The sequence below is a fragment of the Serinus canaria genome, chromosome 5 (assembly GCF_022539315.1).
Source record: "Serinus canaria isolate serCan28SL12 chromosome 5, serCan2020, whole genome shotgun sequence".
NCBI lineage: Eukaryota > Metazoa > Chordata > Aves > Passeriformes > Fringillidae > Serinus > Serinus canaria.
Genome location: NC_066319.1, coordinates 62,195,490 through 62,220,835, shown reverse-complemented (window position 1 = coordinate 62,220,835; position 25,346 = coordinate 62,195,490). Strand labels below are relative to the sequence as shown.

The 25,346-nt window shown below is 58.6% G+C and overlaps 1 protein-coding gene across 4 annotated transcripts in view; it reads left to right on the top strand.

Moving 5' to 3' along the window:
- Positions 1-1,317: 1,317 nt before the first annotated feature.
- Positions 1,318-25,346, top strand: part of LRFN5 (leucine rich repeat and fibronectin type III domain containing 5) — a 44,255-nt gene continuing 20,226 nt past the window's right edge. For 2 of the 4 annotated variants that reach the window (XM_050975609.1, XM_050975605.1), the window contains exon 1: positions 1,318-1,444. The gene's annotated coding sequence lies outside the window, so the exon portion shown is untranslated. Of the gene's footprint in view, positions 1,457-1,732; positions 1,802-25,346 lie in introns of those variants that run through there. The other 2 variants (XM_050975606.1, XM_050975608.1) reach the window with 2 other exon arrangements.

Sequence of the window (25,346 nt, the reverse complement as noted above, 5' to 3'; positions counted from 1 at the left end):
CCTGCACCCTCGGCGGCGGTGGCCACGCGGGCTGGTCCGGCTGCAGAGTCCCGGGGCAGCCCCGGAGGAGCCGACAACTGCCTCCCGTGCCAGGGGAAGGGTGTCGGGGGAGACGGGGCCGTTGCCCAGCGGTGGCAGGGCACGTGCCTGCACATCCCTCCAGGTGCGGGGTCACTGGCCGCTGACGAGGTTCGTTAATTGCTCCTCTTCCAGGCTCCGCAGGCAGAGCTCCTCTTCTTCGGTCCTGCAACATCCCCGGCATTTCCCCACTAAAGAGCACTAGAAAAGGGTGTCAGTGTTCCATAGCACGAAATGCACTCTCCTCCCTGTTAGAAATCCAGGAAACAGGTAACAATGCCGCAATCCCCAAAATCGCTCCAATTTACTGCCCCCACAGATGACCCAGCGTTTCCTTCTCCTGCCAGGATCATCCCTCCTAGAAGTCCGATGTTGCAGTCCCTGTTCTCGGACCGGCCGGGCACGGGCAGAATGCGGGCAGCATGCGGGCAGCTGCGTGCCCCGAGGGTGGACAGGAGCCCTCGCCATGCCGGCGGCGCGGAGCGGAGCTGCCGCCGCTCTCCCACCCCGCGTGGCCGCTCCGCGCCGCGGGACTGTTCCGCCGGTGCATCCACCGGATCGATTGTCAGGTCAAACACCCGCGCACGGCCCGCAGCCGCGCCGCCCCCTCCCGCTCCGGACCCGGGGCCGCGGGCGGCGGCTGGGGCAGGGCTGTGGCCCCCGGGAAGGCTGCGGGGTGCCCCGAGGGCCGCGGCCGCTCTCGGCGCCCGTCGCCGCAGCCCGGCCCCGGCGCGGCGGGGCAGGCGGAGGCGTGTCCGTCTCCGTGCCGGTGCCAGCGCCTGGTCCCGCCCGGCGGCGCGCAGCCCCGAGCCCGGCGCGGCGGGGGGCGGCCCGGCCGCACGTCTGCGCGGCGGCGGTCGGGCGGGCGGCTGCGGCTCAGCCGTGCGTGCGGCGGGGCGGGGAGGGCCCGGCTGCTCCAGCCCGCCCCGGCGCGGCGCGGCGCGGCGCGGGGGAGGCGGCGGCTGCTCCATGCGGCAGCGAGCGGCGCGGCTGCCCGCGGCCGGGGCCGGGGCCGGGGCCGGGCGGAGGCCGGCGGCGCGGAGGATGGGCGCAGCTGCCGCCGCCGCGGAGGGCCGAGCCGCGGGCGCCGCGCTCCCCGCTCTGCCCCGCCGCAGCGCCCGCCGCCGCGGCTGCTCCGCCTGAGCGCGCCCGGCGCGGAGCGGCGCGGAGCCGCATGGCCCTGCCGCCGGCCGCCCCGCGCTAGCGGCACCCGCACCCGGGAGGCGCCGGCCCGGCGGCGGGGCTGCCCGCGCCTCGGCCACGTCCGTCTGTCCATCCGTCCGTCCGTCCAGTGCAGCGCCCGGCGCGCAGGATCCCGCAGCGGGGTGCGGAGCGGCAGCGCTTGGCGAGGATTAACCTGGCGCAGGTACATGACAAGGTCAGCGCCGGCGGGAGGAGAACGGGGCGGGCTGCCCGGTGCGGGGCGATGCGGGCGGGCTGATGCGGGCGGGTTGTCCCGCGCCTCCCGCCCCCGCCGCGCGTGTGTGCATGTGCCGTCGCCCGCCCGAGCCGCCGCGTGGGGCCGTCCCCGGGCCGCCGTGCCCGTCCCGGCCGCGGGCAGCTCCGCCGCGGAGCCGCGGTAGGATGCGGGGGGTGAGCGCCGGCTCGGGGCGGAGCGGCGGGCAGCCCGCCTGCCGCCAGCGCCCGCAGCCCGCCGGGGCCCGGCCGCGGCCGCACCCGCAGGGGACGCGCTCCGGCCGCCGCCCGTCCCCGGAGGCACCAGGTAACGCGAGGGGAGTCGCGCCCGGCACATCTGCATTGCACCGCGGTACTGGCCCAGGGGACGGGGCGGGGGGGGTGCGGGGCGGCCCGGCCGGTCCCCCACGTCTCGGTCAGGACGACCCCACGGCGCGGCGGGGGCGCCGGGACGACGCCCTTCCCGGGAGGGCGGCGGCCGCGGGGAGCGCGGAGCGGCGGGGCGAGTGCCCAGCGGACGGGCCGGGCCGGGCCTGGCCGCGCTGCCGCCGCTGCCCGCGGGACGGCGCCGGCGGCCGCCCGCGCTGGGCTGGGCTGGGCTGGGGGTGCTGCGGGGCCGGAGATGCTGCCAGGCTGCGATGCTGCGGGGCCGCCCGTGCCGCGGCCGCCGCCCCCTCCTCGCCGCGCCGCCGCTGCCGCCGCCGCCCGGTTACCGGCACCGCTGGCGCTGCGGCGCTGCCCGAGCGGGCGGAGGCGCCGCTGTTCGCGGAGCCATCCCGGGCTCTCTCGCGGGTGGCTCTGGGGGGGCTCGGGGCGTGCGGGGCTCTGCCGGAGGGCGCAGGAACCCAGCGGCTCCCCCCGCCCCAGCCCTCCCGCCCCGTCCCACCGCCCCTGGCCGCCACACGCACCCCGCTCTCCCCGCGGCTCTCTCTCTCCCTAGGGCCGCCGCGGTCCCCCGCGTCCCGGGATGCGGCTGCGCCCCCCTCTCCTCCGTCCCCTCCGCCCCCTCCGTGACTAACACCGCCGTGTGCGGGAGAAGAAATGTAGGACAGAATGGCCCTTCCCCGCCGGAAGGTTCCCGTTGGGGAGATGGCAGAGCAGCGGCGGAGAAGCCGGCTGAGCCTCGCAGCCATGTTGGTGTCGGAGCATCAGCCCTCGCGGCTCCGGGAGCCCGGCTGCCGTGCGGGAACCGGCATGTCTGGGCCAGGTGCCCCGGGGAAGCCTCTTCCCGGGCCGGTCCTTCCCAGCATGGACCGGGGAACACCGGCTCTGTGGCTCCTCTGCAGCCTGGGACCGCAGCTTTTCCCTTCCTCCCTTTCAGTCTGTTGCATCTCCGGGGCACTCATTATGTTGTGTGTGTGGAACAGAGGCATGTGTTGTTCCAGCTGTGGTCATGAACTCGGCCTCAGCAGTCCTGGAGACCAGGGGTGGGACAGCAGGTGCCCCCAGCCAAGCCCAGCCCCACGAGGCCTTTGGCTGAGTGCCGTGGAACTGGACAGGCTGGGTGTCCCTGCCCTTGGCCATCGTGCTGTCGTGCTGGTGATCCTCCCCACCCACGCTTCCATTTCGCATGTTCCTGTGTGACACGTGGTGTCAGCTTGTTCCTTCTGAGCATCCTCGGGCCAGCCTGCATGTCCAGGGCGGCTCAGGCCGGCACAGCCAGCCAGCCCACTGGCGAGGCGAGATGGATCCATGCTGGAATTGAAGCCTGTTGGGTTCCAGCTGTGCCTCTGCAGATGGAGGGGTCTGGGCTGGCCTGGCAGCAGTAATCCTGGCCGTGGCTGTGTCCAGGAGCATGGGGCAGTGCTGCCCAGATGGACAGTGTGTGCTGGCTCTGGTCTGTCCTGGTGTGCAGACTGCATCCCCGCTGCCTGGAGCTGGGTGCTCGGGGCTGTGTGTGCTGCCACAGGGACTCCAGGTGGGCACCCTGCTCCCGTGTACAGGCCACGCCTCGGAGCTGGCCCATGGGCTCTGTGGTATTCCAGAGTCAGTCCTGGCAGGTGGAGGTGTGCCAGGCCTCGCAATTCCACTGCTGGTCTGCGAGTCAGGTTTGGTTTTGCACAAGCAGCCATAGCAGAGACTGAGTGTTCTCAGTGCCCAACACCTTCCCAATCCACGTTGCTAAATATATACTGCACTCAAGGGATATGCATTTGTTTAAATGCATAATAAATGTGTTTAAATGCGTAAGGCTGGATCATAATGCACACCAGAGCTTGCCAGTTTGGCCTCCAGTTACAAGCCTCTCTAAGATACATCTCCTGGCATATTACCTCATCTTTTTGCTTTCAGAAAGAGCAGTTCTTGGTTTTATCATGGCAGGGCAGTCAGTGGAAGCAAATCCTGCATATGTCAGATACCCAGTGCAAGTTAAAGCTGAACTAGTTCTCCTGTTCAGCAAACACTTCTAGGTGCAGAAGGGGTCTTGAGATTGACCCATTCCACCAGAGACATGCAGATGTGGAAGTGGGCTCCAGATTGTCCTGTTCCACCAAGCATATGCAGCTGCAGAAGTGGCCTCCAGATCATCCTGTCCCTGTGAGAGCTGGTGGGCTGAGTGCTCATGTCATCCTTACAGCCAAAAGAGCTGCACTTGCCTGCAGCTCTGCTCAGGAAGCCCCCAGGGGCTTGCTGTGAGTTTTTCATGCAGGTCTGCTGTCTGAAGAGGCTCCTGTTGGCCTCCGAAGGTGTGAGTGGGGCCAGGGGGAGGAGGCTGAGAGGTGCCTCCCAGCCCAGGTTCTGGGCAGGCTGGGAATGTGGGGAACTCAAGAAGAGATGTAGCTGAGCAGCATGGCAAGGGAAAAACAGATCTTCCCCAATTTTTTGAGAAAGACTGGAGGGGATGCGAGGGCGGGTGCATGGGGAAGGACGGCCTTGGCACGCTGCGTGCCTGCCTTGGGTAGGTGGAGCATCCCCAGGTGCCTGAGGGGCTGTCCCTCCGCTGGGGCACGTGGGGGTAGTTCAGAGGCTGGAGAGCTAATGGCTTTGCACTGCTGATCGATCCTGCCTGTGCTTTCAGATGTGGTGAGGCTGGGTTTTATGGAGCAATCTTTGCATATTCCCTGCACAAGCAGCTGGGCCGAGCGCCGCTCTAATGGCCTCGCTATTAGCGGGCTCAGAACCCGAGCCAGACTGAAAAGGCTGTGTAAGTGCTGCTCAAGCGTTTTGGGCCAGGCATATTCCATGCATTAGGGAAGATTTGTACTCTTTGGACCAGACATCACTGAGTGTTGTCTATTTATACACATCTAAATATATCCTCTGCAGTCTTCAGATTTTCTAGCTAGTAGTAAAATTACTTTTCAATATCATGCTATTAAACCATGCTTGCTGACACTATCTGATGAAGTTTGTGCTAGGAGAGGCTTATGTGTGTGTGTGTGTGTGTTTGTTTTAAATAAAAACTGTTTGTGAGGTAGTTACCTAAAAGCTTTGGAAACAAAAGCTTGTTGTCTGTGTGGCTGGGTAGCAGGGAGAAATGTGGTCGAACAGGAGCAGTGCTGGAGACATGCTCAGGCCTGGGAAACCAAATCCAAACCTTATCCAAAGTATAAGGTTTTGTTGCTGAAGAGTGAACCATTCTTTCTAGAAAGTTTGTATCAAATAATCATGCACTTTGCAGCAAAATAGAAACATTTGCTTCAAATTAGTCAGATATACCTTCTGCTACTCTGGAGTTTGAGGTGTCATTCTGAAAACAAAATGACGAATCTTGAAGTAAGGTAGGTTGTGGAATTCCTCTGCAGTGCCCAGATCCAGGCTGTGGAGGTGTTCCCTCAGAGCCCTGCTGCAGGGCCGGGTCTGTGTCCTGGGTGCAGTTCTCTGGAGCGGCTGTGGGGCTTAGTGGGGCTCCCGAGGAGGGCTGCAGACCTCGGTCACATGCCCCATGGGCTTGCTGCCTGCCTGGTGGTGGCAGACATGGCCGGTGATGCCTGCAGCCCGACATGGAGTAGTGATGGCCATCGTTTTGTTTCCTGTGGCAGCTCTTGCTGTCGGTTCTTGGAGAGCTAAGAGGCTGCAGAGGAAGGGAAAGGGGTTGGTATTGCCAGGGGGGAGGTGAGATGAGGAGAGGAGAAGACAGGGCTCTTGGAGAAGGCCCTGGCCCAGATCCCCTCGAGCCAAGGACAGGTGCTGGTCCCCCGGGCCACCCTTGGCTGGGGCTCTGGGCTCCACCAGCCAGAGGTCGTGGAGCCATGGTTTGGTGCCAGGAGCCGTGTGCTGCCCTGTGGGTGAGGGTATCTGAGGGCTCCCTGCCCGTGTGCCCCATCCCACCTGGCCACTGAGGTGCAGGCTGGGCACACCAAGCCCTGAGCTGGGCAGCAGCTTCTGTGTTTCCACGGGATAAATGGCTGTACAAGTCATATTTGTTTCGAGCAGGCTGGATGATCTAGAAGGTGGTTTGTCAAATGGCTAACTGAGGCAGTAATGGGAGCCTTGGTGGGTGCCTCTAATTGTGTAGCACGTGGCCAGTGGGACCTCAGAGTATTTCAGCCAGTTCCCAATGCTGCAGAGCTCATGTCCAATGCTATGGTTTTGAGTTTGCTCTTGTAGATGAAGCTTCTCCCCAGGAACTGTCTCATGGCAAAACATTTCCATGAAAACATATGATTAGGTAGCTTTGCTTTAAAGTGGAATATCTTTTTTCCCTTGAAGTTTTTATTTAGGCTTCTCTGTCAAGATCGTGTTGGAATTGTTTTGGATTGCAGACAGATAAAACTCCTCAGTTTTTGTTGCCTCAGCATTGTTTCATTGCCACAGAGCTGGTATTCCCTGCATATTTATTTCCAATTATTTATACTTCCTGGTCTCTGTAGTTGGCCATGGGGGATGGAGAAGCAGGAGCCCACCACAGTGAGCTGTGACAGCTCAGTGAGTCCTGCAGCAGGACTCACCGGCTGTGGGACAGCAGGTGTGCAAGGAAAACACAGACAAAGAGGAAAAGGCACGGCGGGGAAAGTCACACTGAGAGGAATGCCCAGGATGTGTTCTTAGTCCCCTGGTGCTGCTGGTCCTGGGACTGGGATGGGATTGCCTTAGCACCATGGGGGAGCCGTGCAGAGATGTTCTGCTGCACATGGGTGAGGTGCTAGTTCTCTGTGCTTAAGCCAGACTTAAGAGTTTGCCTGGGATGTGAAGTGTCTGCCCCGGCACAGCAGGCAGGTGCTGTGGGCACAGGTGCTATGGGCACAAGCAGGCAGGTACCATGGGCACAGGCAGGTGCCATGGGCACAGGTGCTGTCAGTACAGGCAGGCAGATGCTGTGGGCACAGGAAGGTGCCATTGGCACAGCAGTCAGGTGGCACTGGCACAGCAGGCAGGTGCTGTGGGCACAGGCAGGCAGGTATCATGGGCACAGGCAGGTATCACTGGCCCAGCAGCAAGGTGCCATGGGCACAGGTGCTGTTTAGGCACAGGAAGGTGGCACTGGCACAGCAGGCAGGTATCACTGGCCCAGCAGGCAGGTGCCATGGGCACAGGTGCTGTGGGCACAGCAGGCAGGTGCCGCTGGCAGCGCCGCCGGGGCTCTGGGAGCTGCGTCGTTCCCGTTTTCTCCAACGCACTTGTGCCAGCCCTGATGTAAGGCTCCCTGATAGGGCTCGTGGGAGCGGGTCTGAGTAAGGCAAGCGGGATTTGTCGCCCTGTCAGCCGTGAGTCAGTGCTGCTGCCGGGTACGTGGTGTTTCACAGGAGCCTCTGCTGCCGGCTGCGCTGCGTGAGCGCCGCTGCTGCCATCGAGTGTGCTGTGGGCAGGCTGGGTGTCACTGTGCTGTGGGCAGGCTGGGTGTCACTGTGCCGTGGGCAGGCTGGGTGTCACTGTGCTGTGGGCAGGCTGGGTGTCACTGTGCTGTGGGCAGGCTGGGTGTCACTGTGCTGTGGGCAGGCTGGGTGTCACTGTGCTGTGGGAAGGCTGGGTGTCACTGTGCTGTGGGCAGGCTGGGTGTCACTGTGCTGTGGGCAGGCTGGGTGTCACTGTGCTGTGGCAGGCTGGGTGTCACTGTGCTGTGGGAAGGCTGGGTGTCACTGTGCTGTGGGCAGGTTTGGTGCTGTGGGCAGGTTTGCTGGGCTCGTGGCTCCTCCTGACACGTCAGCCTCGTGTCTCATCTCTGCCGGTGCCCAGCTGCACTGACGCTGCTCTTGGGGCCAGGCTCCAAACTGCAGTTCCCAAGAAGTGACTGCTGCTTTCCTGCCTCTGAGCCTCAGCTTTGGCTGCCTTTGGGGACAGTCTGCTGTGTCACAGGCGGGCAGGGAGGGCTCTGCACACCAACAGTACCCTGGGCAGGAGAGCACCATGGCCCTGAATGCCACAGCTGAGCCTGGGCAAGCTGACAGACATCTGAGCATCTTTCAGCTACGGTGTAAAGAACCGGGGTTACAGCACAGGCCCCAGTCTAGGCTCCAGTGCTGCCCAGAAGCAGGGTGTCCCAGCAGGCCCTGGGCAGGGGTCCTTGGCATGGCTCTGGTGGGTTGGGGATGTGCTGCAAGTGCCTCCAGGTGACTACCTGTCCTCCCAGTGTGGGTCTGGTAACGTTCAGGCCCCAAATGCTGTGCCGAGCACCAGGGATGGGGATGAGCATGGAGACAACCAGCCACCCTGGTGACATATGGCCTCAGAGGCTCAGCCAGCAGAGCACCTGCATGGGGACTCCTCTGTGGGCTAGTTGTCACTTGCTGCCCTGGCGTGTTGGGCCACTAAAAACAGATGTGTCCTTGTCCCCAGGTACATGGCAAGGATTGCATTTAGTGACTGGGGGTGCAGCCTCCCTTCTAGTACTCCATGTTCCTTGCCAGAGCCCACTGCTCATCTGCAGCTGGGTCCTGCAGGTGTCCCACATGCACCCCCTCTCTGCATTGCCCCTCTGGCGAGCAGCGAGGGTCCCTCCATCGGGTCTGGTGTCCTGATGTGGCTGAAATGAGAGGTTGCCTCCCTAGGGCTGGCATTCCTGTTGTGTTCAGTATTGCCCTGAGTTGGACACACCTAGCATGGGTTATTTAAGAAGCATTCTGCAAACATGCAGCTTCTGTGGATTGAGGCAATCCCCTGTCCTTGCCTGCCCCAGAAGGGAGCCATGACAAACGCTAGGTCAGGGTGGTGGCAGCTGCTGTTAGTGCCAGATGAGGACTGTGTTAATTTCTAAGGGAACAGATGAGGACAGCAGTGTTTAAATGAGCATTGTGCTGTGTGTGCCGGTGGGTGCCAGCTGAGCTGCCCAGGTGAGTGCCCTGGGATTCTGGCACTGTGTGCCCCAGTGCTCTGTTCAGCCCTGCCACGCTCCACCGGCTCTGCCAGGGCCTCCCGTGGTGCCACCAACAGGCACAAAGGGCTCAGCTGAGTGAGCTTCATTTCTTCTAAGGAGCATTAAAGAAGCCAATCAATGTACAGAGCGTGTGACTGCACTTAAATTCCATCTGGAAAGTTATAACAGTAAATAAAGAACAGTAACGAGGAGTGAAATTGTGTGGCCAGAAGGATGCGAGACCTGGAATGCTGGGGAGAGGCTGGGCTTGCTCCTTGCCATCTGGAATTTGGGTTTAGGTGTTAATAAGATATCCAAATGGTTCCCCAATGGTCAGTAATGCATCCCTGGTTTGTGCTGGGGATGTGAGGAGACGTGAAGGCTAAAGGAGGAGAGTGAAGGACAGCAGAATTGCAGCTACCTCACACGGGTCAGAGGAATCACTCCTACTCCAGGGGCACACACGGTGTTCCTGTGCTGCCAGGCACAGAAAATCTAACCCAGGCATCTGGGGAGCAGCACACACGTCTGGCAATCTGGGTGTCCCTGCAGGGACAGGGTAGAGCATGCAGGTCCCAGCTGCTCTCCATGCACCATGCTCTGTGCTGCTGGTGAGGCCAGCAGTGCTGTGTCTCTGTGCCCTCCCGTGTGGCCACCATGTGTCCGTGCCCTCTTCCATCCTTGCCCTCAGCATGGCCAGCAGTGCCAGCTGGAGCAGCAGGGCTGGTGGCTCGGGTGCTGGAGTGGATTTGGTACAGCAGAGGCTTGGTCCTGAGCCGGGGTGTGTGTGCGTGGGGCATCGTGGAGCAGATACCTGCCTCCTGCACAGTGTGGTTTCCCTCTGCCAAGGCTTTTGAAGTGTGCTGACTTTCACAGCTATAGTTTTGGTTTACATCTGCAGCAGTAAGTTGTGTGAGGCAGCAGAAGGGGATTCCTAGGGTGAGAGGATGGACGAGGGGGAGCCGTGTCCCCTCTGTGCGTGTCGGGTGGGACTGTGTTGGCAGGGCCCTGTGAATGGAGTGTGGGTGGGGGGCTGGAGGCACTGGGGGGGCTGCAGTGCTCCCCTGCCCACGATGCTGTGCCTGGAAGGGGCACTGGTGGGGGTCACCCTGTGCCCTGCACAGCAGGGTGGGCAGCAGGGCCGGAAGGACTGGGTCTGACTGCCAGCTGCTGCTGCTGCTGCTGCTGCTGCTGGTGGCAGCTCCACAGCCTCAGGAGCAGTGCTGGGGCTGCTGGTGGTGTGGAGAGAGCAGAGTGCTGGCTCAGCTCCCTTCCCAGCTCAGCCCAGAGCCGACTGCTGGCATATGACACTCGTTATCTCTCCAGCTCAGAAACACAGTGCTCAGGGCATCCTGATGGATTTGTGACACTTCCCATGGGACTCTGTGCTCATAAACCAATTAAAGGATTACATCCTTGTAATGTGGAGAGTATTCTTTGTTTATTAAGTAATGCAGGTATAATTCAATTAGTGACAGACTGACCGGCTGATGTCAAGTGTGGATGCCAGGCAGGTTGGCCTCAAGCTCTGTCCCCCAGATGGGAGGAGCAGGAGCTGAGGGCAGCAGCTGCCCCTCCTATAGCTCCCCGTGCCCAGCATGGAACCATGGGAGTCTTTTATGGCTTTTGCTGATGTGTTTCCTTTACAGAGTCACAGAATCCCAGAATCATTTGGGTTGGAAGGGATCTTAGGGCTCATCCCACCCCTGCCATGGCAGGGACACCTCCCACTGTCCCAGGTGCTCCAAGGCCACTCCAGCCTGGCCTGGGACACTGCCAGGGATCCAGGGGCAGCCACAGCTGCTCTGGGCACCCTGTGCCAGGGCCTGCCCACCCTCATAGGGAGGAAGTTCTTTTGTAGAAATGAAATGGTTTATTATTATGAGATGATTTCAGGCTGGGATGAGTGTTTACTGTTTGTAGTGGCTCAGAAAGCCCTGTGTCACCAAACGGTGTGCAAGGCACAGCCTGTGCCCCTGTGCCTCCCTCTGGGTGGCTGTGGGTAGCTGCAGTGCCCTCCCTGGCCCCAGCTCAGGCTCTGCCATGTGCTGCTCCCTGTTCTGCAGTACTTTGGGCTGCACGAGTGCCATGGGCTGCAGGGCTGAAGCATCTGCTCCAAAGGAGAGTTCCTCAGTGCTGAGAGTCCTGTCCCCAGGGAGATCCCTGTGCTCTGCTCCTTTGGAGAGTTCCTCAGTGCTGAGAGTCCTGTCCCCAGGGAGATCCCAGTGCTCTGCTCCTTTGGAGAGGTGCTCAGTGCTGAGAGTCCTGTCCCCAGGGGATCCCACTGCTCTGGGGCCTGGGACAGCCCAGGGCAGGCAGAGGGCTCCAGGTGTTTTTCCCTCTGGAAAGGGGAGGTCAGGGGCTGCTGGGTGACTTGTGGTGCCTTGGCACTGTCTGGGCACCTGTCTGCCAGGAGAGATGGGCATAACCAGAGGTGTAACATGCCCTGTTCAGCAATAAGGCTGTGCAGGAGTGACTCTGGAATAGAGCAGGACTGATTCTGCAGATCTGGAGAATAAATTCAAGTTCACATCTCAGTACGGGGTGGTTTGCTCCTTGGGGAGAGCCAGTGGAACTCGGAGAGCACACCACCACTGTGTGGCTGGGAACAACTGGGTGCAAAAGGTGTTTCCAGACTGCCAGACCTTTCCAGAAAGATCAGTATGTTTCAGTGTCCTGAATAATAAATGCTGGTCAGAAGCCTGCTCTGGTTTTCCATGCAATCTTAGGACAGAATTGCACTTAGTTTGCAGCACAGATCAAGCAAAACTTTAAGCGTTGAATGCAAATAGAATGTGGAAAAGGAGGATCTGCACATGTGTGAGCTAATAGAGGCAAAAAGCAGCTCGTGTAGCCTGGCACTGCTGGAGGAACATAAGCACCTGACAGCAGAATTATCTCTGAGGACCACAGACTGACTTGTAAACTGTGGAATAAATTGCTCTTATTTTGTAGCATTTACGTGCTCAGCTGCACTTCACAGGGTTTTGCTTGTGTGGCAATTCCTGTTTGTCAGGTGGAAGCCCTGGGCTGCTGGGGGCTGGCAGCTAGTGAGCTCTGAGCTGGGCAGAGGGCACAGCCTGGCAGGGAACTCCATCCTGACACAAAGTCCCAGGTGGAGGGGCCAGGAGGGCGATCTTGGCAGCAGGGCAGAGAGGCTGAGGGTGCTGCAGAGAAGGAGCTACCCTGGCCCCCTCTGCCCTCTCCCCTGCAGGGCAGTGGAAGCCCCAGCCCTGAGCAGAGGGTTCCTGCCCTCGTGGGCAGTGGCACAGGCACTGAGGTGGCACAGGCTGCCTGAAGCACGGTGCTGCTGCAGCAGCCTGGGGCTGCCACTGCCTGGCTGTGACACTGACACCTCTCAGGTGCTGCTTCTGTCACTGCAGCACACGCAGCTCCTTCCAGTCCTGCCGAAATTACGAGATGTGAGTTGCTGTGCTTGGTGGACAGGAGTGGCAGCTCAGGATCTCTGTGCCAGTGCCAGGCTGGCAGCTCTCTGTGCCCAGTGCCCGGCTGGCAGCTCTCTGTGCCCAGTGCTAGACTGGCAACTCTCCATGCCCAATGTCAGGCTGGCAGATCTCTGTGCCAGTGCCAGGCTGGCAGCTTCCCATGCCTAGTGCCAGGCTGGCAGCTCTCTATGCCCAGTGCCAGGCTGGCAGATCTCTGTGCCCAGTGCCAGGATAGTAGCTCTCTGTGCCCAGTGCCAGGCTGGCAGCTCTCTGTGCCCGGTGCTAGACTGGCAACTCTCCATGCCCAATGTCAGGCTGGCAGATCTCTGTGCCAGGGCCAGGCTGGCAGCTTCCCATGCCTAGTGCCAGGCTGGCAGCTCTCTATGCCCAGTGCCAGGCTGGCAGCTCTCTATGCCCAGTGCCAGGATGGCAGCTCTCTGTGCCCAGTGCCAGGATGGCAGCTCTCTGTGCCAGGGCCCAGCTGGCAGCTCGCCGTGCCAGGGCCCAGCTGGCAGCTCTCTGTGCCCAGTGCCAGGCTGGCAGCTCTCTGTGCCCAGTGCCAGGCTGGCAGCTCTCCTGCCATGCTCAGGCTGACAGCGATCCTCTCTCCTGACATGTTTCCTGTTCCTGTCCTGGTGCCACGCAGTGCCAGGCTGCTCAGCTGTGCCCTGCTCTGCTCCCAGGGGTGGCATTCCAGCCTCAGGGCTTTGTGCTGTGGCACAGTGAGTTGTGTGGCTGTGGGAGGCAGTTTTGGTCCCTCAGTTTGTGTCGAGGCACAGTCGCTGTTCCCCCAGGGGTTCAGTTGCAGGTTTGGCACTTCTGGGCAGGCAGGAGCAGCAGTCCCTGCCGTGCTCCCTGCTCCTGAGGCCAGCATCACGGGTAGGATGGAGCTCGTGGGCTGTGAGAGAGGGGAGGGACTGATTTCTGCTTCGTGCAGGGGAAGGAGGCACGGGAGGGATGGCCACTCCCAGCACATGAAGACAGTGATGGAAACACAACCTGCCCACGTCACTGGTGACTTTGGGCTGATGCAGACCTGTGCAGGTGTTGGCTTCCTCTGCACGGTTTGGGGTGACCTCTGCTCCTGCGGCAGGACAGGGCTGAGGGGCAGGTTCGGCAAGAGCTGGGCCTGGGCTGATGGATGGTGCAGGCTCCCAGAAAACGGGGAGGAGGAGAAGGAGAAGGAGGAGGAGGAGGCGGAGGAGGAGGAGGAGGAGGAGGAGGAGGAGCCACTCCTGGGCTGCAGCACCTGAGCAGTGGTGCTGGGCTGCCTGCAGCACCTGAGCAGTGGTGCTGGGCTGTGTGCAGCACACGAGCAGCGGTGCTGGGCTGTGTGCAGCACCCGAGCAGTGGTGCTGGGCTGTGTGCAGCACCTGAGCAGTGGTGCTGGGCTGTGTGCAGCACCCGAGCAGTGGTGCTGGGCTGTGTGCAGCACCTGAGCAGTGGTGCTGGGCTGCGTGCAGCACACGAGCAGTGGTGCTGGGGCTGTGGGCTGGAGAAGGGGGGCTGTAGTGCTGGGTGGGCACAGTGCTGGGGACAGTGTGCTCCTGTGTCCCTGTCCTGCCCATGCTGGGCATGGAATGTGTCCTGCAGGAAATTCCCATTTTTCAGACTGATGCCAAGATGATTTTTTGCCTTTTCTTTTCCATACCTTTTCTATGACTTTTATGTATCCTCAGTATTCTTAGCATGCATCCTTGTAATTCCTTAAGTCTGATAATTTAGCATAGTCCTGGTATTCTGTTAGGCCAGGAGATTAAACATCCTAAAGGCCTCCCAGTAAACTTTACACTATTTTGGGAAACCAAGGTCCTCTCTAGAACACATTCTGTGAACTGGAGATGTGGCCCATCCAGGGGGGAATTCCACAGATGGGGGAATACCAGGCCATTCATCCTGGCCTCCCACGGGGCCATCCTTGTCAGATATGCTAATTTGTGAGGTCTGTAAATGGCATGTGTGGCCTGCTGTGTGTGTGTGCACTGCGGTGCACCAGCAAGGATCCTTGTTGAAATACTGAGGTAAAATCCCCTCATCCCTTAGCTGTATGTGGCTCTCAAATTTTTAAACCAGGGAGAGGCATCAGGACCTCTTTGCTGGTGTCAGTGCCTGTGTCACAGAGAGGGTTTGTCACATTCTATCAGTGTGTCCCCAGGGTTATCACAGGGCACAGGGCTGGTGGCTGGAGCCTCTGCTCTGGCTCTGGGCCAGCTGCTGTCTGTCACCCGTGGTTATGGGGACACCAGCCTTCCAAACAGGATCACTTGGCTGTGCAAAAAGTCTGTCTCAGTATAACTCCAGCTGTGTCCTGGCAGTGCCTGTGTGGAGTGCCCAGGTGTGGTTGAGGAAGGGGCTCTTACACTGGGGAGTACTCACACGAGGACAGCTGTGTCTCACTCAGGCTGCCTGGAGTGAGGAGCTCCTGCTGCAGGAGATGCTTCTCTAGGAGACCCCAGAGCTCTGGGGACTGGTTTCCTTCCTTCTGTGCGAGTGTAACGGGTGGCACATTCCCTGATTACCATGGGTGAGGCAGTGGGGCACTGCCCTGTCCCTTCCCAGTGCTGTGGACGGGCTGTGGCTGCACAGGAACCCAGTGTCCCCAGGTCCTCCCTCAGTGCCAGAGCCAGCAGAGGAGCTGTTCTTGTGCCTGGCACTACACAGTCCCCGGAGCTGGAGGTGAAGCTTCCTTCTTCTGCCCCAGCAGGGTTCCAGGTCTCAGGCCTGTCTCCTGAGGGTCTGTGTCTCCTGGGCATTGCTGCTGGCAGCTCTCTGTGCTGGCTCTGACACAGCCTCCTGGGGGCTGTGCTCCTCCCAGCAGCTCCTGGGGGGTCTCGGTGGGGTTTTGGCAACCACGGACCCGATGGTGCTGCTTGCTCTGGTCACAGTCACTCTCACAGTGGCAGCCTCATGCCAGGATGTTTTACTTTGGCAAATTTACTCTTGCCCCCAGCAGCCTGATCGAGGGGAAGGTGTCTCTGCCTGTGTCAGGGGGTGGAACTGGATGGTCTCCAGGGGCCCTCCCAACTCACACCGTTCTGGGATTCCGTGGTCTTCCAGAAGATCCACAGGTCCTGTTCATGGAGCTGTGTAGGGTCACTGTGCCCACAGAACCAGTGCTGCTGGAGCTGCTGACTGATGGAACGACTTGGACATGAGCCAGTGCTGTGAGCAGGGTTGGAAGTGCTGCCCAGGGCATCATTCTGCTCTGCTCTGTCCCCTTGCTGGGACACTGAAGTAATTTAGTCTTCTTCAGCTTCCCCACCTCATTCTTAATTACAAAAGTGAACAAGAGGGCCAGACAGCAAAGGAGATAGGCAAGGGAGAGCTCAGGTAGCAAAGCTGAGAATGGAAAAAAAGTTATGGATTCCTTAAAGTAAGATTTTTTTTTCTTATGAAAAGAGATTCAATTGGAATTGGATCTTTACAGCAGAAATTAAGTGTATGCAAAAGAATTTGTGTATCTCAAGAATCTCCAGTACAGCAGGAAGGGCATGAGGCCTTTGCTTTTCTATTGCTTTCTTTAATATAAGAAAACTTGAATTAAAGAAATGGTGAAAAACTTTAAAAAAACCAATCAGCAACAGCACAACTGTTGAAGTGTTGGCAGATGGCTGTGGTACTTGTCTGGCACTGGGATCTGCTAGGATGTCCCCTCACAGTGTACAGGAGCTGCCCCTGTCCCTCTGCTGTCCCCTGCCCTCCTCCCTGGGGCCACTGCATCCATGTTTCAGCTCCGGGTGCTTCCTGAGCTGTGACCGGGGAGCAGCTGCCTCTGTGTCAGCAAATAACCAGGACTGGTCGAGGCAGCTTCTCTGCTAAAACTTGACATGGTTTGGAATGCCACGTGCCCTTCTCAGAGCCTTTCCCACCCGATGACTTCTCCTGTACCTGGGGCAGGTTTTGGCCTGGCCTGCCCGGGGTGGGGCTCTGTGGTCCCTGGGGTGTGAGGTGCTGGGCCAGGCACCCCGAGCCTGCCTGCTTCCCTTTGTCACTGCAGACACTGCCGGTGGTGCTGAGCCACTCAGCCTGAGGATTTGGGCTCTCCAGAAATAATTCTGAGGAAGAAGATGGATTCTTGATCTGTTCAGAGTGAAACAAAAGTTCAAAAACTCCCAGTGGCCTTCTCTCCATCATCTCTGTGTTTGTCTCTCACTTCCTCTCATCTCCTTGTGCAAACCCAAGGAGTGTCTGAGCAGCAGGAGTGCCCGTGGGGGTGGCTGGGGATGGGGTTTGGGTTCTCTCTGTCCTCTCTTTCTCCTGTTCTGTCCCCTCCTGCCAGCCCAGCTGGAGTCAGGGGCTGGGCTGTGACAGGGACAGGTGGCACAGACACGTTCCTGTGCCATGGAGCTGGAGAGGGCTGTGGGAATCCGGAATGCAGGGAGCTCCCAGAGCTCTGGGCCCGAGAGCCACAGCTGGGAATTGAACCAGGATTGGATCTGAGCCCTTGGGAAAGGCTCCCAAACTCAGGGGCCAGAAGTGAGAACGTGGATTTATAGTTTATAGCAGAGACACATTGAGCTAAGGAAAGTTTAGAGTTTTAGAGTTTAAGATAAAGAAAAAATAAGAGTAGTTCCAGAGGCAAACAGGGAGTTCAGAGTGCAGCACTGTGGGTTTGTGTGCCATGACATGAGTGGCTGAGGAAGCTCACACTGCAGCATGGGTCCATGAGATGAAATATTTAAGGATCGGGTCAAAACCATAAATATCCTTGTTGGCAGGGTTGTATTGGTCAATAACTCCTGATTCTTGTGACTGAGGGTCTGGTGACCTCCTGAGCCAGGCAGTGAAGGTGTGAGCTGAACTCACCCTTCCTGCCTGTGTAGAAGATAAGGAAATAAACCAAAAATAAACCAAAAATAAACCAAAAATAAACCACATCATCAAAACCAGCTCAGAGGTCCTGTCTCTAACCCACTCAAAACTCCCCACAAGTGAATTATCATAGATGAGGAGCAGTGAGTGGTGTATTTTTAAAGAGGACATTGTGTGGAGGGCAAGGTGTCTCTCCCTCTGTGCTTTGATTTCTGAGCATAATTTGAAGATAACTCAATTAGCTGCAGTAAAGTCATGCTGATTTACTCAAGGTTTCTTGTTTTGTTTCTACAAGCATTTCCCTGTACAATGCTGCTCTGCCTCCTCTTGTGAGAGAGAAACTGTGTAATTCTCCTGATATTAATTAAGATAAGAGACAATTATGCCAAAATGTATTAAAAGGAAAATAAATAAGTGTAATACATGCCCAAACTGCAGATGACAGTCCCTGGCCGGGCAGCCCAGGCAGGGGCCTCTGTGGGGGCTGAGGGGGGTCTGGCTGTGGTGCCACTTGAGACCCACATGGACTTGGTTTTCCTTTGGAAATGGTGCTGTTCAGGGAAGGCTCACACAGGAGGGCATGCAGGAGAGCAGCTGTGCTGGGGGCACCATGAGCTGAAGTGGGTCTGGCATGCCCAGGTGACACCACATGGGCTCCATCTCCTCGTGGTGGGAGCGCTGGGGGTGAGGAGATGCTGGAGCTGTGTGCTGTGTGACAGAGCTGTGTGCTGTGTGACAGAGCTGTGTGCTGTGTGCTGTGTGCTGTGTGACAGAGCTGTGTGCTGTGTGACAGAGCTGTGTGCTGTGTGCTGTGTGCTGTGTGCTGTGTGACAGAGCTGTGTGCTCTGTGCTGTGTGCTGTGTGACAGCTGTGTGCTGTGTGCTGTGTGACAGAGCTGTGTGCTGTGTGACAGAGCTGTGTGCTCTGTGCTGTGTGCTGTGTGCTGTGTGACAGCTGTGTGCTGTGTGCTGTGTGACAGAGGTGTGTGCTCTGTGCTGTGTGCTGTGTGACAGAGCTGTGTGCTGTGTGACAGAGCTGATTGCTGTGTGCTGTGTGCTGTGTGACAGAGCTGTGTGCTGTGTGCTGTGTGACAGAGCTGTGTGCTGTGTGCTGTGTGACAGAGGTGTGTGCTGTGTGCTGTGTGACAGAGCTGTGTGCTGTGTGACAGAGCTGATTGCTGTGTGCTGTGTGCTGTGTGCTGTGTGACAGAGCTGTGTGCTCTGTGCTGTGTGCTGTGTGACAGAGGTGTGTGCTGTGTGCTGTGTGACAGAGCTGTGTGCTGTGAGCTGTGTGCTGTGTGACAGAGCTGTGTGACAGAGGTGTGTGCTCTGTGCTGTGTGCTGTGTGACAGAGCTGTGTGCTGTGTGACAGGAGTGCTGTGTGAGCTGTGCTGTGTGCTGTGTGACAGAGGTGTGCTTGACAGAGGTGTGCTGTGTGAGAGTGTGGTGCCTGTGAGCTGTGTGCTGTGTGACAGTAGGCGTGCTGTGTGACAGAGCTGTGTGCTGTGTGACAGAGCTGTGGCGTGCTGTGTGCTGTGTGACAGAGCTGTGTGCTGTTGGGACCGCTGTGGTCTGAGCTGTGTGCTGTGTGACAGAGGTGTTGTGCTGTGGTGCTGTGTGACAGAGCTGTGTGCTCGTGCTGTGTGCTGTGTGTGACAGAGCTGGTGTGGTGTAGAGCTGTGTGCTGTTGTGACAGAGCTGTGGCTGTGCTGTGTGCTTGTGTGACAGAGCTGTGTGGCTGTGGCTGTGCTGTGTGCTGTGTGAACAGAGCTGTGTGCGTGTGCTGCTGTGGACAGAGTGTGTGGCTTTGTGCAGAGCTGTGTGCTGTGTGCTGCTGTGCTGTGTGACAGAGCTGTGTGCTGTGCTGTGTGGTGGACAGAGCTGTGTGCGTGCTGTGTGACAGAGCGTGTGCTGTGCTGTGTGCTGTGTGCTGTGTGACAGAGGTGTGTGCTGTGTGCTGTGTGCTGTGTGACAGAGGTGTGTGCTGTGTGCTGTGTGACAGAGCTGTGTGCTCTGTGCTGGTGTGTGACAGAGCTGTGTGCTGTGTGCTGTGTGCTGTGTGCTGTGTGACAGAGCTGTGTGCTGTGTGCTGTGTGCTGTGTGCTGTGTGACAGAGCTGTGTTGGGCTGTGTGCTGATGTGCTGTGTGCTGTGTGACAGAGCTGTGGTCTGTCTGTGTGCTGTGTGCTGGTGACGATGGTGTGTGTGCTGTGTGCTGTGTGCTGTGTGCTGTGTGACAGAGGTGTGTGCTCTGTGCTGTGTGCTGTGTGACAGAGCTGTGTGCTGTGTGACAGAGCTGTGTGCTGTGTGACAAAGCTGTGTGCTGTGTGACAGAGCTGTGTGCTCTGTGCTGTGTGACAGTTCTGAGCACCAGAGCTGTGTGTGCTGTTTGACAGAGCTGTGTGCTGTGTGATAGAGCTGTGTGCTGTATTCTGGAGCCGTGTGTGGATCCTATGTGCTGATCTGTGCTCTGGAGCTGTGTGCTGACCCTGTGTTCTGACCCTGTGTGCTGACCCTGTGTGCTGACCCTGTGTGCTGACCCTGTGTGCTGATCCTGTGTTCTGACCCTGTGTGCTTACCCTGTGTGCTGATCCTGTGTGCTGACCCTGTGTGCTGACCCTGTGTGCTGACCCTGTGTTCTGACCCTGTGTGCTGACCCTGTGTGCTGATCCTGTGTTCTGACCCTGTGTGCTGATCCTGTGTGCTTACCCTGTGCGCTGACCCTGTGTGCTGACCCTGTGTGCTGATCCTGTGTTCTGATCCTGTGTGCTGACCCTGTGTGCTGATCCTGTGTGCTGACCCTGTGTGCTGACCCTGTGTTCTGATCCTGTGTTCTGACCCTGTGTTCTGATCCTGTGTGCTGATCCTGTGTTCTGATCCTGTGTGCTGACCCTGTGTGCTGATCCTGTGTTCTGACCCTGTGTGCTGACCCTGTGTGCTGACCCTGTGTGCTGATCCTGTGTTCTGACCCTGTGTGCTGACCCTGTGTTCTGACCTGTGTGCTGACCCTGTGTTCTGACCCTGTGTGCTGATCCTGTGTTCTGATCCTGTGTGCTGACCCTGTGTGCTGATCCTGTGTTCTGACCCTGTGTGCTGACCCTGTGTGCTGACCCTGTGCCAGTGCTGCCCCTGATGCTCAGAGCAGGGTTCCTGCTGCTGCCTTGCCATGCTGGTGCTGGGCAGGGAAGCCCAAGGGCAGGGGGAAGGTGCTGGCCCTGTAGGCTCCATCCCAAGCTCCATTCCAGACCAGAAGAGCTGGAGGAGGCCGTGTTGGAGCTGGCAGTGCCCAGGGTGAGCTCCAGTGCTGGGTTCCCTTTGCTGAAGGGTGAAGGATTCTGGTGTCCCACATGGGCGCCCTGCAGGGTGCTGGGCAGTCCCAGCCAGTGCTGCTTGCACCTGGTGGGTGTAACTCAGGAGCTGCCTCTTGAGCTGGTTCAGAGCACAGCTCTGCTCCTGAGAGCCATGGGGAGGGGGTTTGGGAGTGTCCGTGTGGCAAAAGGTGGTCAGGACCTCCCAGGATCTCTGCCTTCTCCAGGCCATGGCGGATGAAGGCATGCCAGGAAATGCCAGATGAAGGCTCCTACAGCAGGGTTGCAGGCATGTAGCACGATGGGCAGAGCCTGGCGTGGTCCTGAGCAGCTGCTGTGCAGCTCCTGCACAGCTGCCCACAGCTGGATTGGGGTGTGAACACTGGCTGCAGGTGTGCAGCCCTTGTGAGGCACTGCTGCAGGACCAGCCCCAGCTGTGCAGCTGGGTTTGGGCTGTGGGTGGCCGTCTGCTGGCATCCCTTTCTTGAGCTCTGTGGAATTCTTGCCGTAGCAGCACGATTGATCAAATTTTGAAGCAGCAATTAAAACCTAAATTTCTTTGCCAAAGCCTTAAGTATGTCTGTTATCTGAAATGCTCAGACTCTTTGCTGAGTGAAGAACATTAGGACCAAGAGACCCATTAAATTTTCTGGCACAGACAAAGGAGATAAATCCTGCAAACTGATGGGATTGCATGTGGCAGATCTGATGGTATCTGCTTCATGCACCGAGATGTAGAGGAGGAAAATTTCTTTCAGAATAATTTCTCTGGGATAGAAATTTTGGAAGTGGCTGTGTTTTCTTTTTCTAGAAATCTGTGTAAAGTGGTTTTGATGTTGTGCAGCTGAAGGGAAACCTGGTGGTGTGTTTTTTTTTTTTTTTTTTTTTTTTTTATTACTTTTTCTGTCCTACAAGATGTTGGTAGAAGAGGAAAGGACACTGCCACTGTGTCAGCCCTGGCCTGAGCAGTTCACACCATCTCTGGGCAGCTGTTCACAGACTTTTCACAACTGTCATTCTGATGTAGGTGAGGTCAGAAGCGGTGGTGGTTCAGCTTCTCCTGGTGGCAGTGATGCTGTCCCCCACTAATCCATGCAAGTCTGGGAGCTGTGGTCCATTAATGGGAGTAGCTCAGCTCTGAGCTGTGCTCTCTAGCCAGAGCTTCCATCCTAACAACTGCAAACACCAGTGCCAGCATTGCCCCAGTGGCCCTGACTGCAGGGCTTACTAATGTGAGGTGACAGGGGGTGGAGAAATGGCTAATTAACAGATGAAATAATGAGGCACTTGTTCATTAGTGTCCTGGTGGCACCTTGTTTAAAGCTGTGGGTGGGAAGCACCTGCAGGGAGCCAGGGGGGCTGCAGGGGGGCTGCAGGGGGGCTGTAGGGGGGCTGCAGGGGGGCTGCAGGGGGGCTGTAGGGGGGCTGTAGGGGGCTGCAGGGGGCTGCAGGGGGCTGCAAGGGGGGGCTGCAGGGGGCTGTAGGGGGCTGCAGGGGGGCTGTAGGGGGCTGTAGGGGGCTGCAGGGGGGCTGCAGGGGGGCTGCAGGGGGGCTGCAGGGGGGCTGTAGGGGGGCTGTAGGGGGCTGCAGGGGGGCTGTAGGGGGCTGCAGGGGGGCTGTAGGGGGCTGCAGGGGCTGCAGGGGGGCTGCAGGGGGCTGCAGGGGCTGAGTTCCTGCTGCAGCTGCCCTTTGACCACCCTCTCACAGCCCACACTCCTGCCAGACCACTGAATTACACAGCCATTGGGGCTGCAGGAGCTTCCCAAGATCAGAGTCCCTCCCAGCTGTGCCAATGCCCACCCTGTCCCCAGCCCAGAGCTCTGAGTGCCACCTCCAGGAATTCCTGGGACACCTCCAGGGATGGGCACTCCCTGCCTCCCTGGGCCCCCCTGTCACTGACTGACAGCCCTTTCCATGGAGAAATTCTTCCTGTGACCAGGGAGTTCAATTCTTTGCTCCGCTGCCCAAAAATGCATCTGCACACTGAGGCTCCTTTTTGTGCCTAAATATCTGTCTTTTGAGGTTGGTGGAAGTTTTCTAATGAACACATTCAGTACCCTTGGCTCAGGTGCCAGGTGCAGGAGGAGGACTACACCTGAGATACAAACACAAGCCTGTTAAGGGCTGCACATCACAAGGCAAGGCAGGAAATACTTTGGGGTGATACAAAAGTTTTCTCTGATTATTTCTGTTTGCCATTTGCAAAGGAGCAGCAAAATGCAAACTCATGGCAGCTGTTTTCTACTGCTGCAGAAGCTAAGAAAAAGGTTAAAAAGTGACAGTTTAAGTAAGGCAGTTTAAAAGTGGCAGAGCTGGATAACTGGTACCCAGGAGTATTAAAATAATTGGGCAAGGAGCTCCCTGAGACAGTAATGGTTTATTTTTAACAAATCCTGAAATGCTGAAGATGAACCAGAGGCATAGGAAAAGGCTAATGAAAATTGATAGAAAAATTAAATATGATTTGGTCCAGGGGGAATTGTGCCATCTGCTCCTCCTGAGCTGGATCCCTCTCCCACTGGCTCTGCTGTCTTCCCACTCCCCCCTCACTGCTTCCACCACTGGCTCTTCTGCAGACCTGGACAATAAAGCAGGGAGATCTCCTGTCCTTCCTGCTGCTGTTGGGTGTTGCTGGGACAGCACGGCCGTGCTCAGCCTCTCTCCCACCTTGTCCTGGCACCTTTGGTGGCTGATGCCATCAGAGGCTGTGTGACAGATGCTGCTCCTGGACCCTGGTTCCATGGCAGTGCCACAGCCTCTGCCACCTGCACCAGCCCCTGGTGTCCCCAGCCTGGGAGGTGCCGGCTGGGCAGCTGTGGGATGTGACCATGTGAGGGGTGCTGACCCAGCAAACGACCAGTCCCTGTCCCTGAGCGTGGGGACGCCAGAGCCAGCTGGATGTTCCTGATCTTGACTCACCAGCCCCCATTCCAGGGCCAGGCTGTGCATTTCTTTCCCAGGAGTCTCAGGTTCTCCTGTCTCCATCCCGCCCAACAGCTTTCCTGACACGTTTCCTTGTACACTGAGGCCTCATTCCTTCTCCAGCTGTGCCTGCAGCTGAGCAGCCCTGTGCCTGAGCCTGTCCTGTCCTTGGCCAGGATCCCTGGGGCAGTGCCTGGGCTTCACTGCCACCTTCCTTTATTCCTGTCCTCCCCTGACTCTGCTGCTGATCCCAGTTTGCTGTCTGTCCTGCTGCCAGGCTCTGTAACATTTCCTGCAGCTTATCATTACTTTCTTCTGTTCTTATTCCCTATATCAGGAAACCATAAATATGTATTTTAGAGCCGTCAGTTTTTTCGAGCGTGTGGAGTGCTGCCTCTTGAAAAATCCCAGCAGCAGATTTTGAGCCAAAGGGAAGATTGCAAAAATAGTTTCTCCCTTATGGCACATTGAAAGTTTCCCTTTTAGGCGAAATTGCCCAACCCTGACAGATGTATCTGAAGTTTTAAAAAATATGAGTCCCAGTATTTCACTTAAACTGTCATTCTTGGTAAAGGAAAATATTCCTTTTGGTATGGCCATTGATTTCCTTTGGATCTAAAGAGGGACTGAGGTCTGTCGGGTTCCTGCTGCAGCTCTGTGGTCAGTGAGCTCCGTGCAGGTGCTGAGCAGCTGTTCCAGGCTGGCTCTGTGCTCAGACTCTGCCCTGAGTTGCTGTGGCAGCTGGAGGGGCTGCCCAGAGTCCTGTCCCCTACCTGTGCTGGGCCCTGAGCCCCTTCAGCCTGGACATGCAGAACGTGCAGGGAGAGGGAGGGGGCTCTGCTCCTCTTTGGTGGGGACTGACCCCTGCTTCTGTCACAGCCTCCAGCTGAGAGGAGGCAGCTGCTGCTCCTGCCTCACCCTCCAGTGCCCCCAGAGTGCCACAGAGCTGGGTGCTGGGGCAGGACACCGGCTGCTCCTCCTGAGTGCTGCATGGCCAGCCCATGGGGACAGGCTGGGGACAGGGGCTGGTCCTGCCCTGGCCCTGCCTGGTGCTGCGGGTGCTGGACACAAGCTGTGGGTGAAGGTGGAAGTGCTTGGAATGTTCTCTGGATTGGATGAGAGCCTCTGGAGGGGCTCACCTGCTGGGGCAGAGTCACCTCACGTCACCCTTGGGGAGCACAGGGTGCTCTGGTCACCCTTGGGGAGCTCCCAGCTGGGTGCTCTGGTCACCCTTGTGGAGCAGTGCTCTGGTCACCCTTGTGGAGCAGTGCTCTGGTCACCCTTGTGGAGCTCCCTGCCGGGGCACAGGGTGCTCTGGTCACCCTTGTGGAGCTCCCTGCTGGGTGCTCTGGTCACTCTTTGGGAGCTCCCTGCCGGGGCACAGGGTGCTCTGGTCACCCTTGGGGAATTCCCTGTTGGGTGCTCTGGTCACCCTTGTGGAGCTCCCTGCTGGGGCACAGGGTGCTCTGGTCACCCTTGGGGAGCTCCCTGCTGGGACACAGGGTGCTCTGGTCACCCTTGGGGAGCTCCCTGCTGGGACACAGGGTGCTCTGGTCACCCTTGGGGAGCTCCCTGCTGGGACACAGGGTGCTCTGGTCACCCTTGTGGAGCTCCCTGCTGGGACACAGGGTGCTCTGGTCACCCTTGGGGAGCTCCCTGCTGGGACACAGGGTGCTCTGGTCACCCTTGTGGAGCTCCCTGCAGGAGCACAGGGTGCTCTGGTCACCCTTGTGGAGCTCCCTGCCGGGGCACAGGGTGCTCTGGTCACCCTTGTGGAGCTCCCTGCCGGGGCACAGGGTGCTCTGGCCACCCTTGGGGAGCTCCCTGCCGGGGCACAGGGTGCTCTGGTCACCCTTGGGGAGCTCCCTGCTGGGACACAGGGTGCTCTGGTCACCCTTGGGGAGCTCCCTGCTGGGACACAGGGTGCTCTGGTCACCCTTGGGGAGCTCCCTGCCGGGGCACAGGGTGCTCTGGTCACCCTTGGGAGCTCCCTGCTGGGACACAGGGTGCTCTGGTCACCCTTGGGGAGCTCCCTGCTGGGACACAGGGTGCACCATGCTGTGGGACACTGGGGGCTGAGGCAGCAGCTTTGGGGTGCCCGGTTCCAGGGCACAGCAGTGGGTTCTCCTGGG